Source organism: Papaver somniferum, chromosome 4 (genome assembly GCF_003573695.1).
Source record: "Papaver somniferum cultivar HN1 chromosome 4, ASM357369v1, whole genome shotgun sequence".
NCBI lineage: Eukaryota > Viridiplantae > Streptophyta > Magnoliopsida > Ranunculales > Papaveraceae > Papaver > Papaver somniferum.
The window spans coordinates 19,700,370-19,716,235 of NC_039361.1; positions in this window are offsets into that span (position 1 = coordinate 19,700,370).

Genomic DNA, 15,866 nt, shown 5'->3' on the forward strand with positions numbered 1-15,866 from the left:
TCAAGTCTCTAGTTGTGGAATAGAGCCCGATAACTCATTCTGGGAAGGTCAGGTTAGTGAAGAGCAAGCTCATGCTGTCTATAACAATGCTAGGTTTGAAAACCGTCAGAAGTTTGACCCCTACTCAGAGACCTACAACCCTGGTTGGAGAAACCATCCTAATTTCTCTTGGTCTAAGGGCCAGAATCAAGGCCAGTCTAGTAATTCTCAGCCTCCCCCAGGTTTTGGTTATACTAAGAACTCTTCAGGTCAGACCCAGAACCCATCTGAGAATAGAATAACTAGCTTAGAGGAAACCCTTAGTATATTAAGGAAGAGCCAGGAGATGCTATCACAAAGCCAGGAAATGTTAGTAAAAAGCCAGGGTAATTTTCAAGAGGAAACCAAACAGAATTTTAAGAATAGTGCCCAGTCTTTTGCTAAATTAGAGCTTCAAGTCGGCCAAATAGCTAAGTTATAATGAGAGAGGAAGGAAGGTTCCCTAGTCATACTGATCCTAACCCTAGAGGAGAGAAATCGTACAATCATGTGAACTCTGTTAACCCTTAGGAGTGGAAGAAAGTTGATAATAAGGTCGACATACCTGAAAGTGAACATGCTGTAGTTCACCCTTATGAGCCAGAAAATGAGGAGACTGATAGAGTCTCCAAAGAGACCAATGAGGGTCCTGATGAGCCCGGCTTTGTTCCCAGAGCCCCGTTCCCCCAGCTGCGCCGACTAAGAGGGAGTCCAACTTTAATGATATATTGGAGGTTTTTAAGCAGGTTAATATCAACCTTCCATTATTAGATGCAATTAGGCAGATTCCCTCTTATGCCAAGTTCCTTAAGGACTTGTGTACGCGAAAGCGTAAGCTCAGTGTCCAGAAGAAAGCCTTCATAGCTAGTCATGTGAGTTCTATTATTCAGAATACCACTACTCCTAAGTATAAAGACCCAGGGTCCCCTACCATTGCTTGTACAATAGGTAAGTACCGTGTTGAGAAAGCGTTGCTTGACTTAGGAGCCAGTGTGAACTTACTGCCATACCATGTGTACCTTAAGCTAGGACTTGGTGAGATGAAACCTACACAGATGACACTTCAGTTAGCTGATAGGTCCGTTAAAATTCCTCGTGGTGTGATCGAGGATGTTCTCATAGAGGTCGACAAGTTTATATATCCGGTGGATTTTGTTATCCTAGATACCCAACCTGTCCCTGACCCAGAGAACCAAATACCAGTGATTTTAGGTCGCCCGTTTTTAGCTACATCCAATGCGATCATTAACTGTCGAAATGGTATTATGAATTTGTCTTTTGGTAATATGACTATTGAGCTGAACATTTTTAATATTAGTAAGCTACCCTCTGAACTAGATGACTCGAATATAGAAGAGGTGAACATGATAGGAACATTAGTCGAGGAGTCATTACCAAACACTTTGTTAGAAGATCCATTAGAGAAATGCCTAGCTCACTTTGGGATTGATTTTGATGATGATAAGGTGATTAATGAGGTGAATGCTTTGTTAGATTCAACCCCTTTGTTAGATACTAGTAATGGATGGAAACCTAAGTTCGAACCACTACCAGTTTCTAAGTCTACCCTAGTTCCTTCTTTAGAAGAGCCTCCTAAGTTGGACCTAAAACCATTGCCAGATACCCTGAAGTATGTGTTTTTAGGCCCGTCTGAGACTTTACCTGTGATTGTTTCTTCCGACTTGGATAGAGATCAGGAAAGTAGGCTAGTAACCGTCCTTCAAAACAACAAGGAAGCTTTAGGGTGGACCATAGCAGACATTAAGGGTATAAGTCCTACTGTTTGTATGCATCAGATCTATTTAGAGGAAGACACCAAACCTTCTAGGGAGATGCAACGTCGACTAAACCCCAATATGAAAGAAGTAGTTCGAACTGAGGTTCTTAAGCTATTAGATGCAGGCATTATCTACCCTATTTCAGACAGTAAGTGGGTCAGCCCCGTTCAGGTTGTTCCCAAGAAATCTGGTATTACTGTAGTCCAGAATGATAACAATGAGTTAATCCCGACCCGAGTGACCACGGGTTGGCGTGTTTGTATTGACTATAGGAAATTGAACAAGGTCACTAGGAAGGACCACTTTCCCCTTCCCTTCATCGACCAGATGCTAGAGAGATTAGCTGGACATAGTCACTACTGCTTTTTAGATGGCTACTCTGGATATAATCAGATCGTTATTCCCCAGAAGACCAGGAGAAAACCACTTTTACCTGTCCCTTTGGTACCTTTGCGTATAGACGCATGCCTTTCGGGCTATGTAATGCCCCTGCGACTTTTCAGCGTTGCATGATGAGCATATTTTCTGACATGGTAGAACGGTTCTTAGAGGTCTTTATGGATGATTTTTCAGTGTTTGGTTCGTCTTTCGATGAGTGCTTGCATCATTTGTCATTAGTTTTGACTAGGTGTAAGGAAAAGAATTTAGTGCTTAATTGGGAGAAATGTCACTTTATGGTTCGTTCAGGAATTTTTCTAGGGCATATTGTATCTTCAAAAGGTATAGAGGTAGATAGAGCCAAAGTTGACCTTATTAAAACTTTACCGGTTCCAGAAACCGTAAGAGATATTAGGTCATTCTTAGGGCATGCTGGTTTTTATCGTCGTTTCATTAAGGATTTTAGCTTGATGTCTAGACCTCTTTGCAATTTGCTTGCAAAAGATGTTAAGTTTGTCTTTGATGATGCTTGTTTAGAGGCTTTTGAGAATCTTAAGTCATTACTCACTACCGCCCCCATAGTCCAGGCACCCAACTGGAACCTACCCTTTGAGATCATGTGTGATGCTTCAGATTATGCTATTGGTGTTGTGCTAGGTCAGCGAGAAAATAAGTTACTTCATGTGATTTACTATGCTAGCAAAACTCTGAATGATGCCCAGTTGAACTATACCACTACCGAGAAGGAACTATTAGCCATTGTGTTTGCCTTAGACAAGTTTAGACCCTATCTCTTAGGTTCTAAGACCATCATATATACTGATCATGCTGCTTTAAAATATCTTTTGTCTAAGAAGGATACTAAACCTAGATTGATTAGGTGGATTCTGTTGTTGCAAGAGTTTTCTCCATACATTAAAGACAAAAAGGGTGCCGAAAATGTTGTAGCAGATCACTTGTCTAGGCTAGTTGTTAGTTCCCCAGATGATTCCCTTCCTATAAGGGATAGCTTTCCTGATGAACAATTGTTCTTTGTTACCCAATTACCTTGGTATGAGAATATAGTGAACTATCTTGTTACTGGTAGAATGCTCCAACATTGGGGTAAACAAGATCGTTCTAGATTTTTAGCTGAGGTTAAGCACTTATTTTGGGATGATCCTTATTTGTTTAAGTATTTTCCAGACCAGATTATTAGGAGATGTATACCTGAGAGTGACCAGTCCAGTATTACTTCCTTTTGTCATAATCATGCTTGTGGGGGTCACTTTAGTGCTAAGAAAACTGCTGCTAAGATATTGCAGTGTGGATTCTATTGGCCTTCGTTGTTTAAAGACTCCCACAATTACTGCGTTACTTGTGAACGATACCAGAAATTAGGAACCATTTTCCGTAGGAACATGATGCCCTTGAACCCTATTTTAATTGTTGAGGTCTTTGATGTGTGGGGTATTGACTTTATGGGTCCGTTTCCTAATTCTTTTGGTAACCTATACATCCTTGTCGCCGTAGACTATGTCTCTAAGTGGATTGAGGCGGTTGCGTGTAAAACCAATGACCATAGGGTTGTGATTGAGTTCTTGAAAAATAATATACTTACACGTTTTGGTACACCACGAGCTATAATTAGTGATGGAGGGTCGCACTTTTGTAATGGGCCTTTTAAGCTTCTGATGAAGAAATATGGTATTACACATAAGATAGCTACCCCGTATCATCCACAGACTAGTGGTCAGGTAGAGGTTTCCAATAGGGAGATAAAACGTATATTAGAGAAAACAGTTAATCCTAATCGGAAAGACTGGTCGTCTAGGCTTACTGATGCCTTATGGGCTTACTGTACTGCGTTTAAGATCCCCATTGGAATGTCGCCTTATCGGCTTGTTTATGGCAAGGCATGTCACTTACTGTTGAGTTAGAACATAGAGATTATTGGGCTGTTAAGCAGCTAAATTTTTCACTTGACGAGGCAGGAGCCCATAGGAAACTCCAGCTCAATGAGTTGGACGAGATTCGTATAGATGCTTACGATAGTGCGAAGGAGTATAAGAACAAAATGAAACTTGTGCATGATAGATACATTTTACGGAAGTCATTTTCTACAGGTCAAAAAGTTCTTCTGTATGATACCCGCTTGCATCTTTTCCCTGGGAAGTTACGTTCTCGGTGGACGGGTCCTTTTATTGTTCGCACTGTTTTTCCTCATGGAGCTGTTGAGATCGAGACACCGGATGGTAGTAGTTCTTCGAAGGTTAACGGTCAGAGATTGAAACCCTTTTTAGAGCCCTTTCCTACAGGTGATGTTGAGGAGGTCCCTCTGGAGGACCCTGTTTACCCTTGATTGACCATCGAGGCAGTTGTATGTTGTATATTAGTTTTTGATTTTCTTCACCCAGGTACTATCTTTCCAACTTCTCCTCATGTTATTTTACTTTTGGTATTGCTCTTTAATTAGAAACATTGAGGACAATGTTAGATTTAAGTTTGGGGGTGGGGAAGAAACTTTTTGTTAGCTTTTAGTTGCAATAAATAAACTCCAGAGCCTAGAAATTTATGCGTATTCAGGATGGCACTAACTAATCTAAGTGGATGGAAGCATCTTGGTTGTAGGAGTTGAGGAACCAATCTGATTAGATGGAAACATCTATAGAGTCTATTCATAAAAGCACAGGGCTCAGGTGTTAGAAATAACATGATAGTTGCACCATATCTCGTTGAGTCCTTTTCATTTTTTCTTATTTTTTTTTATTTTTTCATTTTAAACTATGTTTCACTAAGTGATTAGGTGGGGCACACGATTCAAGTTGTTACCACTACTAGGGTGAATTAGAGTGACTGAGTTACTAAAAAAAACAAAAAAAAGAGAGAGACCGGACCAATTAGACCAATCGGAATAAGTATTAACACTTGGATAGCAATATGCGTGTGTTCTCCCTGTTTCTGTCGCCTAAGCAAGTGTGGAATGCAGGACCCGTGGGAACTATCGTGTAATCTGCTGACAAGAAGCATGCGCTTGGATCAAAAAGATCTATTCATGCCGTTAAGTTAAAAAAAATGGTTATTGTTCTGTGTAGTCAACTGCTGGTTCCCTTGTATTTGCCAGTTTGTTGATCTAGATTTAAGTTATTGACCACTGGTTCCCTTGTATATGCCAGTTGTGTTGATATTAGTTATACCGGTATCTCAGTCCATTAGGATAGGTTCATTCTGGCAGTGGCCTTCAGACAGATATGTGAAACATCGATCATTTGGTTAACATCAAAACCATCTACATTTTTCTATTTCCATCTCCTTTTTCTATCCATATGATTAGTTTGACTCCGAATATGATGTCCATAGTGCAACTATCTGAGTAGAGCTCTGTCACTTTATATGAATTTTAGTATGCTTAAGTGCAAACTTGTGTACAACAATTGGAATTTCGCATCAGGGTACTTCCTCCTATAGTCAATGATTGTATGCCAACCAAGGAGATTCTTTAGTGCCTTCCAAGGTTCGTTGTAGATAGCTAGGGTCTGGAGTAAAGGTTTTGTGGGTACACCTCTGGTAAACCCTCCGGAGACAACACTCTGCCACTAGGGCCACCTAGTGGTTTAACGGCTTGATGCACGTGCTAAATGTAGTCATTTTACTTTCTAGATTAGATTTGCTCGAGGACTAGCAAATAATAAGTTTGGAGTATTTGATAGACACATTTTTTGTGTCTAATTTGATCTCAATACTGTATATTATTGGCACTCGAGTTTGTACTAATTTTGGTGTTTTATATGTTTGTAGGAACCTTTGGAAAATAAACATTTTTTGGAAAATTCGGCTCGAAAAGTTGGTAAAAGCTCCCAAGAGGACAAGTGTTATTCGGACTCTCACTTTGGATAAGGGGCACCCCATGAGGGGCATGTGCTAAAGGGACACCATAACTGGATTAGGGGGAGGTCAGTTTTCTTACCAAATTCAAAACAGAATTTTGGCCGGAAAACTGGTTATTTCATGCATATTCACTGGATAATTTTGGACTCGAATTTTGGAGCAGATTTGAAGAGATTCAATCGCTAGAAACAGCTGGGTTGAACGTGATTAAGCTAAACATGGCTAGTGCAAGTGATTTCACGAAGTAGATTGGGCTGGATAATTTGTTCTCGGCAAAACAGAGCCATGAGTTATTACGGGTCCTGTTTGGTTCTAATTATGGAAGTTACGTGACCAGATGGGTAAGAAGATATTCTGTTTGATTTGGGTACATCCTATGAATATTTTGAGAGGTTTTCCAACATGATAAGCGGCTAAATACCTGGTGACTGAGGTGACGGGGGAACTATTCACTCATGTTTGATTGGTAAATTCTTTTTATAATTTCTTAATTATTTATTTTATTTAATTCACTTGGATCAATAAAAAAAAGAGATAAAAATGGTTTTCTTAATTAGTTGTGAATCAGTTTAATGTTTTATGCTTAGAATTAATTCTTTGATAAATCATGCTTAAGGATTACAATTTAATATTTGGACACCTTATAGATTAATAAGTGATTTAATGGAAAAAGAGCTAGATAATAATTATGAAATTTTTTGTAACCAATCAACTTGAAGTAATAGTGAATCCGGAGCCTTAGTCCATTTTAAATCTTGACATCACTCTTTGAAAATTAATTTGCTTTATTTTTATTAAATCTAAAATTTATTTCCTTCATAAATCTGAAACGAATCTTTTTACCACTATCACTACAACAACTTTTGAAAAATCATCAAAAAGAAACAAGGATATACACGATCCAACTAAAGTCAAGAGGAAAATCATACGTACCCGCATATTGGACGAACTGAAAGTCGGTAGGGCAGTCGAAATTGACTGGGAACCATCTGCACAACTTTTAGATCTTCGCTCCTTCACTTGGGGACTATCCTCATTCGGGCTAACGGATTTTCGCTTGGGCGAAGAAGGATCCCTCAGCAGTGGATGCTCCGCTAAAACCGCATGAGAAGGCTTACCGCGACGGTTTTCTACCACATCATTCACGAATCCATGGAAAACGAGAAACTCATCCTGCCAAAATATGTTATATTTGGAGGTTGTTGATGGATTTCGTTGTGCAAGCAGGAAAGGGAGATTTTTACCCGACACAAGAACAATAGCATCGAGAACAGTTGCCAACGAGACTTCTGGAACAACCGGCTGACGAACAAGTGGGACCCCTTGGTAAAAACCCATATTCCGAGCCGCCCTATAAATATTGTAAGAGACTGCTTTGCAAGATCCTCGAAAGAAAGACGACACATGACCGGGCGTGCAGCTTCGCATGAACACCATCTCTCCAACACTCATATCTTCTTTATCAGAAGACAAATACATGCTCGGAGCAGGAGCAAAGGTACCGATCTGAGTTATGGACGCATGCACCGGAGCCCATGGACGAAAATTGACCGTGTGCGAGTTGTCAAGGAATCCAACCAGGTTCGAACCAATCTTTGGGCGCCTATTTGACCAGCGCAGTATTCTAGAGCCACCCCAAGACTCGGGAAGTACGACCAACGGTTTTGGAGCATACCTTTTGAAGTGCTCCCACAGCCACGCTTGGAGAAAGGCGGCATGAATATACGAATCCACTTTCATGTAACCATTTGAAGCGCACATATCCGCGACCAGCTGATCCAAGTGTGTGTACAGAGAACCAAGAAACAAGCCGCCGATGGGGAGAACGAAACCTTTTGCCAATTTTATGGCAAACTTGATAAGTTCCTGTCTTATTCCTTCTTACCCGAGCCGTCATCGAAAACATCTCTGGATAACCAAAGATCCAAGAACGCCGCGACATGAAGCGTACTATTCTTCTGATTCGGCTCCAACTCATCGGGAAACCACTGAGACACCCACCAGCCATAGAAGCACCTCGTCTCGTTTTCTTTCCGAACGAATCCTTTTGATTTCGCAACCGGAGCGGCGTGCATCTCTTCTTCATCTGCAGACAATTTGACATCGAGGTTTCCTATTGCGGGAAGGTTCAGCAACACGGCCACGCTCTCTAAGGAGATAGTCATTTCACCCCACCTGCATATGTCCGTGTGAGTGTCTGGACACCATCTGGAAATAAAAGAAACCAAGCCTGGAATGTTTTTCCTAATTTGAAGCACTGCGGAAGCCACGACAGCATCAATGATTTGCGCTTTGGTCAAACTGGCTTTTACACATTCCTGGCTCATCATGAATCACATCCATTTATCAAAGGGACGCAACTGACTCACAGAGATTTTAAAGTCAATAGGAGAAGCATGATACTCTTTCCTCTGAAGACAAAACCTTATTACACCTCCTGGCCGAACCGAACGGGCCTCTCCTTCGCTTTCCGGACCAGTCAGAAGAATCGACACATACTTGGGGTGATTTCTCCTAATCGTGGCGGATGTTGTAAAGAACTCATCATCTATGTTTGGCTTGGAATTGCCAACATCTTTCGGAACGACAGAACTTTTCTCAAATGACATCTTAACGAAAATTCTCTCACGCTACTTCCACCTTCGAAATAACTACAATGGAACAATACGAAGAGAAATTATTACGGAAAGTGCATGGAAATTATTTTATCACACACAGGAGATCCGTCCTGGACGCAAGCCAATTTGTTTCAAAGTCATAATGCGCATAGGCAAAGAAATGGGGACTGACAGACCCTGCATCACCACCTCACGCCAATGTCGTACCCTGCAACATGAAATTTGCGCCCGACCGAGGAGGAACGTCCCACCACGGGAACCATACACACGGCCACACCAGTAAAAAAGGTGTAAACCCTAGAGGCTAGGTTTTCAGGGAAGGGAATGACAATTAACAGCTCATGCATGCCTACTTTTCACGGTAATCGAGGCGGCCAACATCACTACGGTACCTAAATGTTACTACAAGTTCGTGCAAAGCATACCTACGGCTAGGATTCACACCAACGCAGAAGGACAATATTTCTACAAGTTCATGAAAAGGTACGCCTACAGCAGGGGCTTGCACTAACACAAAAAGAAAAAGAAATTAAAGAGGAAGTGTTGGAAGACATACCTGGGATTCGCTTGTCCGCTTTACTGTTACCACAAGACCAGAAAAAAAAAAATAGGTGTGAAATAAAAGGAGAGGCCGGCCCTCCTTTTATAGGCGTGATACTTGGGATTTTGAATAAGGAAAGGACTTCCTATTTTGAGTTAAGTAAGGAAAAGAGGCAACCGGGCCCGCGAAGACAAATCACCATGCCAAGACCGTTCGCGCCATTGCCTTGGCCCCACCACATGCCAAGCCGTCCGCCATGCTTGCATCGCCAGGACCGTACCATTTCCTTAGCCCCACCACTCCAAGCCGTCCGCGCATGCTTTTCCTCACCAAACCGCGTCATGCCTTGCACCACCGTGTCGCGCCATGACTTGCCGCGCCAACACCAGCAACTCACCATACCAGCGTCATGATGTTCCCTAACCCATCCAAGGTGATGCATAGCCAGACTAAGCTGGCGATCTTCATCTCACCACTTCACGGTCTACACCACGAATAGAATCTACACAAGGCCGCCAAACACGAGGATCATGGACTCTCCTTACCTCTCGAAAAAGGTTAGACAGACCTTCCTGACCATCTTTGCACGACTTGTCGTTTCGATTTTTGTCCTTTCCCGTCACCATCTTATGCTTACCTCGCAACAATGCTCCTGTTCCGAGCTAAGCAGGGGACTTAATGTTGATGGTGGTTTTTAGCTTAGGATTAAAATCGTAAAACTATACATCCGACATGACATCACTATGAACATTAGCGCATTTATTGAATCAATCAGCATGCCTACGTAAGAATTACCAGGGTACCTTTTCTTTTATACATGTGTCACGTTCCACGGCAGAACCCTTAGTATTGACCGACATCATCTTCGTACATACCAAACCCTAATTCTCACGCCACCGTGCTAATGGCAAACCATGCCAGCCACATCTCCGCGCCAAGGCATGCCAGCCGCACCACCGTGCCAATGGAAAACCATGCCAGCCACGTTTCCGCGCCAAGGTATGCCAACCATGCCAGCCGCACCACCGTGCCAATGGAAAACCATGCCAGCCACGTCTCCGCGCCAAGGAATGCCAACCATGCCAGCCGCACCACCGTTCCAATGGAAAACCATCCCAGCCACGTCTCCATGCCAAGGCATGCCAACCATGCCAGCCGCACCACCGTGCCAATGGAAAACCATGATAGCCACGTTTACCGCGCCAAGGCATGCCAGCAAGGATGGATGCACTATGCGTTAATGGCATGCCAAACCCTTGGCCCTAGCCATGTTGGACGCACCATACGCCAATGTCATGCCAAACCATTGCCCCTAGCAATGCTGGCCGCACCATGCGACAATGGCATGCCAGATCCTTGTCCCCACCATGCCAAGCCAACCGCACCTTGCCTTGGCTCTACCATGCCAAGCCGTCCAAACCCTTGGCTCCACCATGCTAAGCCAACCGCACCTTGCCTTGGCCCTAGCCATGCTGGCCGCACCATGCGCCAATGGCATGCCAGACCCTTGGCCCCACCATGCCAAGCCAACCGCACCTTGCCTTGGCCCTACCATGCCAAGCCATCCAAACCCTTGGCCCCACTACCCAAGCCATCCGCACCATTCTGCCTTGGCCCCACTATGCCAAGCCGTCCGCACCATTCTGCCTTGGCCCCACTATGCCAAGCCGTCCGCACCATTCTGCCTTACTATACCATGCCGGCCTTCCCTATGCGGCTACCAAAACGAAGGCGTGCGACGATCAACGACCACCCTTCAATCCTAGCCGTCTAAGGTCGCCAGACAACGCGTGGTAACCTTTGGCCTAACACCCAAGTTTTGGCCACGCCAAACCGTGCCAAGGCATGACATGCCACATGTGCCAATGGCATGCCAACAACCTTGCCGCGCCATACCATACCATGTCGTCCTTCCCTATGCGGCTACCAAAACGAAGGAGTGCGACGATCAACGACCACCCTTCAATCCTAGATGCAAATCCTAGCCGTCCAAGGTCGCCAGACAACGCATGGTAACCTTTGGCCCAAAACCCTAGTTTTGGCCACGCCAAACCATGCCAAGGCATGCCATGCCACATGTGCCTGAGGCATGCCAACCACCTTGCCGCGCCACGCCATACCGACCTTCCCTATGCGGATGCCAAATCGAAGGCCTGCAACGATCAACGACCACCTTTTCATCTAAGACGTAGATCTTAGCCTCCAAGGTTACCAGCTAACGCATGGCAACTTTTGTCCCTAGTTTGGTCGCGCCTAAACCAGGCCATATAAAAGCCATACCGAGCATGCTTTCATGCCACTGGCTACCAACCGAAGGGTTGCAATAATCAACGACTACCTTTCCTCTTAAGATGCAAAATCTCGACCGTCGAAGGTCACCCAGCCGGCAAGTCTCCCAAGCTCGACTTGCCAGACGACAACAACATGCTACATGTTTTCCATGAAAACCCTCGAGACATCAACGCATGGCACAAACTAGGGGATGCTCATTGGGTATTGGTTTGGCGGTTTGCAGCGTGCGGCGTACACTACGCCCGTTATAAGAAAGTATCATAAGGATGAGGCGGTTAGTAAATACAGGGAGTAATGGTGAAATGCTTTCTTTTATGGAACATCAATTCCAGGCGTTACCGGTTACCACCTCCTCCCATTTACTCACGCATTTTTCATTTCTTAATGAGACCAGAGTACGTTTCACTTCGACTTGTATAAATAGGCATTACCTATTTCCACCGAACAACAAGTTCAGGTCAGGAGCATACAACACTCAGAAAATATTTGCCAGCTTTCCATCTGTTAGCTTCCCATTTTCTGATACAAGTCGTAGAAAACAACTACTCTTCCAGAATCAACTATTCTGGTCTCAACACTTTCTCTGCTTCCCTCCCCAAAACCAACCCTTCTCCTTCACTTTGTGACTGAAGCATGTCTGGAACGACCATTTCTTGGTTTAGGCCGTATTTGTACAGATTGATCTCTCGAATCTAAAGTACTCCCTAGCAGTACATTGTTTAGGGTTTAAATTCGTTTCTCACCCACACACTCGAAATTACCAAAATCAGCAGAAACCGTTTTCACCCTCAAACAATAACAACGCAATCAATATTCACCATTAGATGAAGACCTGCTTTAGATTCAAGCTAATATTTCTCAACCGTTAGATCGAAAACTTAGCTTGTTATACACAAATGAACTGCACGCTTCTAGGTTTGTTAACCATACCCAAACGTGTGCATTGTTGGTTCAACAATAGTTTAACCGAAAGGTTAACCATATGAGCATTTCATACCAACCATGTTCTTCTTCACCATAACTAGTTCAAATGACTCAAGTTAACTAGTTAGAAAGTTGTTAAATTTCTAGGAAATCTTATGTAACTACACAAGACACAATTGAAGAAAAGATGATTTGATTCACTCAAATCGGTTCATGAACTTTTATAGCCACGGTTTGCAAATGCATTCCTTAGTCTTTTAAAGTTTAAGTTCAGAAATCATCTTTTGATATATAACCTTCTCAAGTTTGCAGACTAGGTTCGCGGACTTAAGACACCGGACAGAGTTTACAAACTCCAGCAGAAATTCTCGGGATGAGAACTTCGCCGGTTCGCGGACTGAGTTCGCGGACTGGGTTCGTGGACTTAGCTCACGCAAGTAGTTTGTCAACTCCAGTAGAAATTCTCGGGTTTGAGAACTTCGGGAGTTCGCGTACTTGGCAATTGCCATGCTTCCGGTTCTCTTGATCAACAAAGTTCGAAAACTTCGGTTCAAGGAATCCATTGGTTATGTAATCTAAACTCCCATTCCAATCATTGAAACATTCTTAAAGGACGTTATACAGTTGTTACACCATTTCTCGTCAAATCAATTTTCAAAGTGATTGAAACATATCATGACTTTCGTCACTAGGTAAAGATAAACTTGGTCGAAGCGAAAAGCTTACCAACACATATTTCGAGATATGGATAGTCGAGGTATACTCGGCTCGAAATACCAAATGTGTATAATCTAAGTCTATATATAGCATACGACTTTTTGTCTCAAAGAGTAGGAGATAGAATAGATAGACTTTTGAGTGACAGATAAGTTCAAGTCTTCACATACCTTTTTGTCGAGAAGTTCCACCGGTTCCTTGAGTAGTTCTTTTACTTGTATGATGAATCTCCATGAAATCCTTGAGCTCAATTACACTTTCTATCCTAGTCCAAGACTTTGCTGTAGTAGACTAGAAATCAAGACTTATAGTTTTGATCACTAACATTGACAAACATGCATGAGATATCAACCATGCGAGTTCGGCCGAGGAATGCTCTAACAGATATTCCTTAATAGCTAAAGGAGAATCCCAGGATCGAAATAAATTGAGAATCTTTTAATTAAGGTTTCTTAGTTTTTATATGCTATTTAATCTCCAGCAATTAAATGCATATCTTTAGAAAATAATAATTAGTAAGGTGCATTTACTGATTATAGATTTTTCTATTGGGATTTCGGTCAATATTTGGACAGCGCATTTCCAGGAATTATGAGAACCGATTTTGTGTTTATAGCATATCTTTGAGAACATTCGGTTTTGGAAATTCCTTGGTGTCCAAACTTCCTTGTCTATAAATATTGAAGTTTGAATTTCTAGCAAACTAATCCTCAGAGCCAGCAAAACTACATAGTTGTGTTGTTACTGGTGGATCCGCCTATCCGGAGAGGAAAGTAACCTAATTAGGCGAAATCTCTTACGACCGCTTAGTTTAATGACTTCTTTGGGATTAAGAAGCTCTATTAGTATCATTGGTGGGAAACTAGATAATTGCAGTTTATTATTAGTTTTCGATTGATTTGATTGACTAACGGTTGTTGAACTTTGATTGCACCTAGTTTGTTTATGCTTGAGAATCTTCTCTTATGATATAAGATTCACTCAAACTAGATCGAAGTTTCGACGGGGATCTTTAGACTGTTTGTAGATCTAAAGACATCTTGTGATAATCCAACGTTAACAGACTCCGCTATGTGTGTGATTGATCACAAGAGATTCAAGTTTATTGTGTGCAGGTGCTGATTGAAGATTAAAGAAGATTTGAAGATAAGAAGATTTTTTTTGGGTTCAGAATCTTTGGTGTGCACAATAATTGTTTCGGCTGGAAAGGGATCCAACTATAATAGGTTTATCTTTGTGATGGATTGGACTGATTAGTTGAGTAGATCGGCATCAATACACTTCTTTGTGATTAACTTGCATAGTCTAACAATTACTTCGGTAGTTGTTGAGAGATTGATCTAAGGACCCGACAAAGGAGTTTATTGGTTAAACGGACTCTGTGCACTTGCAGTTATTATTGTAGGTATTGTTTAAGACCTACCACTACTTGTTTGTCCGCATGACTCTTCGTGAACGCGGTCTATCATCTCTCTTGCCTCCTTCTTCTCGATATACCGCGAGAGGGCGCCTTCTGATGTCCTCTTAGGACTTTGGGCATATTACTCTTATCTGTAGGTATTTTTTAAGACCTACCACTACTTGTTTGTCCGCATGACTCTTCATGAATGCGGTCTATCATCTCTCTCGCCTCCTTCTCGATATACCGCGAGAGGGCGCCTTCTGATGTCTGCTTAGGACTTTGGGCATATTACTCTCATATTTTTATGAGAATATCTCTTTTTCAAGAAGAAAAAACTCTAACAAAATGATTGGATTATAATCCCAAAACTATTCTTTCAATCTTCGGATTGCTTGGTACTCTTGTTGGTAGTTCGTTACTTCTCTTCACGAATTACTCTTTGTTAGTACCTTTTAATTGTATTCCGAACTTTGATCTTGATGTTCTTGAAATCCATGTAATCTCTATTTTATCATGAATGAAATTTTATGAAATATAAAGAAAAAAGAAACAAAATTCCCAAGACTACTTAGATTCATAGGTTTGAAAAGAGTTGTTACCGAACAGATTTGTTGTTCCTTTACTGTTTGGAATACGAACCAAAGGAATTGTTCCAAGTGCGTGACTTATTAACAAGTTGGAGGCGCAGGGATACTGAGGAAACTAGGTGAACTATAGGTTTAGTTGCTTGGTCTCAACTATACACAGTTGGTTTGATTTTGTATAACGGCTTAATTCTGAGAGTATTCAATTCTGGACTAGGTCCTGGGGTTTTTCTGCATTTGCGGTTTCCTCGTTAACAAAATCTTGATGTGTCATTTACTTTTATTTTCCGCAATTATAATTGTGTTTATTATAATTTAAAGTAAATCACACAAATGTTAATTCTTATTTTACATGATAGACAATCCCTAGAGTTTGGTTAAGTCCGAACTTATTATCAAGTAAACATACTTCGTTGTTGTATTGTCTCGATCTCGTACCATGTCGGTCACACGAAGTGTGAACCGATTAGTTGTATTGTCTCGACTCAGTTCATAGACAATTACTTTCGGAAAATGACTTATAGGTGGAAAAGTTTTAGATTGAGGTATATTTGGGTACCCTCGTCTTTTCAACTTGGACGGTATCAAAAACCAATATCCAAGTGTCAATCAATTTAATCAACAACCAAAGGTTGGATTCACAATTTATTGAACTTACACACACTTTGTAATATTTCAATTATATAAACAAATATAATGCGGAGAAGAAATAACACAGACACCAGAAGTTTTGTTAACGAGAAAACC